General features: G+C 58.1%; 1 pseudogene; it reads right to left on the bottom strand.

The window, feature by feature from the left end:
• Window positions 1–762: 762 nt before the first annotated feature.
• Window positions 763–3150, bottom strand: LOC120676149 (annotated as a pseudogene).
• Window positions 3151–4762: the final 1612 nt, after the last annotated feature.

Raw genomic sequence — 4762 nt, 5'->3', positions numbered from 1 at the left:
AAAGTAGGAAAATATGTTTTTTCACAAAAATTGGTAATGTAAATTCATATTTTCTAATGTTATGCTGAAAATAAGGTTGTGTCCAAATTTGAGGTGCATACGAGTTCGAAAATATAGTGGTACAACTTTACTAAAACTATTTAAATTTTTTATGGCAAGATTATGAACCAAAAATATGTTATCATGTTATTTTTTAAAATCTTTTAACCAAATTTAGATAATATTGCAATTATTATGTGGTAATTTGGAGAAAGAACTTTGAATTTTTCCAGTACTGTAAATTGTTTTTCAAGGAAATTAGTTTTCAGCTTTCCTGTCGGTAAATTAGATTACCCTGTCGGTGATATCACCCTCAAGGAAATTCCAGTTTCCTGTAGTGTTTCAACCGGTGATATGCGATGTTGTAGGTACTTGTTCACTGTAAATATTGTAGAAGACCAATCAATCGTTGTAGTAGTACTGTATATATATCTTTAACTAAAATGTTGCACGAAACATCCATCTATGTTGTGGTGGGTTTTTTTCCGTGTGCTAGAAGAGCATTTTGTTCTTTGAATGTTGCATGTAACATGGAAATATGTGCCTGTAGAAATTTTGATAGTCAATAGTCATCAACGGTCCAACGCTAGTACCCGGAATCAGACTCAGACGTCCGGACGCTAGCATCTATGATTTTTCAACCGACTTATATCAACAGCATAGTAACTCAGCATAAAATTAATTATGGTAACATCCAATTTTTTCCAGATCAACGAAGTGGAAATAAACTAATAAACTAAAAGAAAAAATAGATAGAGACCTGTATCTACAATTTGACGTACCGGCCCAAATTAAACCACATACATACAAGGAAGAGAATGGAAACTGATGATTAGACTGAGATACCAGTGCTCTCTGGCCGCTTAACAATGCCGGCGTGACCAAGCAATGCCCAAAGCACGGTTATGAACTCGCCACCGCTGCGGAGCGACTTGGCTTGTGCCGTCGCGTTCTCTGACGGCGCAAGGTAGCGGATGAGCTCCGCCCAGAATTCGGCAAGCACCTTCCACGTCAGCTCCTCGTCGGCGAGCTCCTCCACAAGCTGCCGCCCGAGCTTGGACGCCTTCTTGAGCATGGCGTTCATGCTCCCGGCGAGGCACGTCGCCGCGCGCTCGTACCGCACCACCGGCCCGGCGCAGCGCGCGAGCACCCGCGTCACCTCCTCGACCACGCCCTCGTAGAGCTCCTCCGTCCATACGCGGTGGTCCGGCAGGAGACCCGGCTTCAGCGCCACCAGGTAGGCGCAGTAACGTGATAGCCGCGTCGCAATGACCACCCGTTCGCTCTCCTCATCGCCGTCATTGTCACCGTCGACTCTGCCATGCGCACCCTGGGAGCGCTTCAGCTCGGCGAGCCTGGTAGCGTCGCTAGAGGATTTGCTCGGATAGGCTGCCCAGCACCAGCTCCGCATTGTCGTCGCCGGTGGCGCTAATGCGGCAAGCCCAGATGAGCTTGTCGGCGACGCCGTTTCGTTGCAAGGACAGCTCGCCATTCACGAGCCTGCCCTGGTTTGTTCTTAGCGTCTCCACGATGGCAGACTTCACCGCCGCCAGCACGACGACGGTTTCCTTGGCGATCCGGTCGACCTGCCGGGAGACGCAGCCGCAGTAGCAGAACCGGAGCTGCAGGATGGACATTTGGCAGAAGCGGTCATCCCATTGTTGCATGGCCCGGAGGCGGAGCACGCGGCCGAGCTTCCGACGCGCCCACGGCGACTTGCGCCATGACGGGCGTCGAGCGTACTCACAGATGGTGGACACCTTGATCCAGTCGGAGCAGAAGTAGCTGGCGATCTCCCACCCCTCGGTGAACACGATGACGGCGATGAAGGAGACGGAGACGAGGACGTCGAGGCCGACGATGACGTGGAACACGGTGTCGTGGTCTTGCAGGTAGCTCCTGAGTTGCAGGTAGTCCATGGCGAGCGTCGTGCCGCGGTTCGTCATGTCGTGCACGATGGCGCCACCGGCGGCGAGGCAGCTGATCCACGTGGCCAGCACAAGGATCGCGTTGAGCGCCGGGAAGCACCAGCCGCTCGCGTAGAAGACGGAGAGCTTGGAGTAGAGGAAGTCGGCGAGGAAGGACAGCTCGGTCTCGACCACCTGGAACACCCGCTCGGGGCTCCCACTAAGGAGCCCGTCCTGCACGAACGCCATGGCACGGTGACAGCCGGCCTCAGCGAGTGGGCACCCGATGAACCGCCGGAGCTGCAGCTTGAACAGGGCGAAAGAGAGGCAGAGATCCTTGAGGTGCGGGAAAGAGGCGAGGAGCGGGTCGCCGGATGAGGAAAGCCGCCATATCATGTCCACGGTGACGAGATGCCCATGCCCATGCCCGCCGTCAATGGACAAGGACGGCGGAGATGCCCGGTCAATGCGGTACCCTTGCGGTCTCGCCTCAATGTGGAGTTTGTCCTCACCCATCACAAAGTAAGGAGGCACCTTAACCTCGTCGCCGCCGCCTTCGCCTGCTTGAGCTTGCCCGTGGATTTGCTTCATATAGTCGGCGACGAGGTATGCGTTGAGGCCGACGGCGAAGGAGTTCTTGGCGAGCTCGGCAGCGACGAGCCTGTGGATGAGCTTGAGGAGGCTGAGCACCCACAGCCAAAGGAGGACGCCGGTGAGCTGCGGGCTCCCGGCGGTGCCGCCACTGCTGATGATAAGGAACGCCACCCACCCCATCCTTGCAAGCTGCTCGACCGACGGCCGGAACTTGCTCCCGGTGGAGCCACCGCTGCCGATGGTCGAGGCGCAGGATCTGGAGGAAGACGGTCCAGAAGAGGAGGAGCGGCACGCGCGCGGCGTCCCACTTCGCCGCGGCGGAGACGGCGTAGGACACGAGAGGGAGGAAGAGGGTGGACCGGTGGAGGCGGCCCAGACGAAGAGGCGGAGTGCCGGGTGGCCGGAGCGGCGGCGGTAGGAGCTGAGCACGACGAGGATGGCGAGGAGGACAATGCTTACGATGGCCGCCACCTCCATGAGGAGCAGATTGACGAGGCTGGAGGCCATGGCTATGGATCCACCGTGTAGTGGTAGCAAATAGCAATCAATGAGCAAATGGAGAGAGTAGAGGTCCTCAATCTGCAAATTATGCTATGGGTGCGCCGTGCGCAAGATGATGGCTTTGTTTCCTCCATGTGACTTGTGATCTGTGCCTAAGTTGCATGATGGTCAGCTGGATCACTGGATCATGTCAGGAGAAGGTTGGAGTACAAGTCAAGCTAAAGAAACGATTCTCTACTGGCGGCTTCAAGAGTCTAATTAAGTCCGTTCAGAAGGAATGCCATCACTTTCTGTAAATGAAACGGGGAATACATCCAGGTTGCATTGCATAGGCTGTTTACAACCGTACGTACAAGGTAATGGACGCCTTAATCAGAACCCCCTGTGGCCACGTCATGAATTGATATAGCCGGGAAAAGCTCAAAAGCTGCCGGGAAAAGCTCAAAAGCTTCAAAGGCATTGCTTTACTTTAAAAACATGGCGTACAACCCCCCCCCCCCTCGCGCCGTCGTTCTAGTCCACGCCGCCTCCTTCACCCTCGCCGCCGCCCGAGCAGGTCACCGGAAGCTCGGCAGCCGGCGAGGAAGGCGACAGCGGGGCAAATCGGCCCGTGGGGGGCTCAGGCGCCGGGGCGGGACAGGGCTAGGGGCCTCGGCATGGTGGCATGCTGGTGCATCATCGGCGCGGATCCAGCCCTTACGTCACCGGATCTGATGATCCTGGTCTTTTGCACGGCGGTTGGCGAGGCGGGTGAGTGGGGCGGCCTGTCGGCGCGCGGAGGCGGCATGCGAGGCTGGCGGCGGCAGCTTGGGGCACCAGTCCTGGCGGCCCGTCGCCTCACGGAGGGCGGGGTGCTCCTGGGGGCTTGCACAGTAGTACCCAGCAGCTGGTGCTGCTCTACGACGTACTATAGGCCCGCGAGGACGCCCGGCGTCGGTGGTGGCCGCTAGATGACCGGATCCGGACCCTCCGCGGCTGGATCTGGGGCGACGTTGGCAGCTTCGACGGTGTTGGCAACCTGCAGCGGCGTACGACGGGCCGGGGTAGCGGTGGGTGGCCATGGCGGCAGCCTGATGCGACGCGCCACGGAAGTGGCGGCCAGGCGGTCTGCAGTGGCGGACTGCGTGCCGAAGTACCTAGGCTCGTGCCCGCCTCTAGCGACGTCAGGCGATTCGTGGGGTGTCGGGCAATGCCACCTCGCGGTGCGAGCTGGCATGGGACGCCTTCATCGACACGTGTCAGGACGACAGTGGCCGGCGAGGGCCTCGAAGACTCGCATGCGGCAACGATAGCATGAAGGCAGTCTGCGCGAGGTGCGAGGAGGCACGTCTGTTGGTGGGGTGCTCCTGGGGGCTTGCACAGTAGTACCCAGCAGCTGGTGCTGCTCTACGGCGTACTATAGGCCCGCGAGGACGCCCGGCGTCGGTGGTGGCCGCTAGATGACCGGATCCGGACCCTCCGCGGCTGGATCTGGGGCGACGTTGGCAGCTTCGACGGTGTTGGCAACCTGCAGCGGCGTACGACGGGCCGGGGTAGCGGTGGGCGGCCATGGCGGCAGCCTGATGCGACGCGCCATGGAAGTGGCGGCCAGGCGGTCTGCAGTGGCGGACTACGTGCCGAAGTACCTAGGCTCGTGCCCGCCTCTAGCGACGTCAGGCGATTCGTGGGGTGTCGGGCATTGCCACCTCGCGGTGCGAGCTGGCATGGGACGCCTTCATCGA

The sequence above is a fragment of the Panicum virgatum genome, chromosome 5N, assembly GCF_016808335.1.
Source record: "Panicum virgatum strain AP13 chromosome 5N, P.virgatum_v5, whole genome shotgun sequence".
Lineage (NCBI taxonomy): Eukaryota > Viridiplantae > Streptophyta > Magnoliopsida > Poales > Poaceae > Panicum > Panicum virgatum.
Note: the sequence above shows the minus strand (reverse complement) of the source record. Positions and strands in the feature narration are given on the sequence as shown.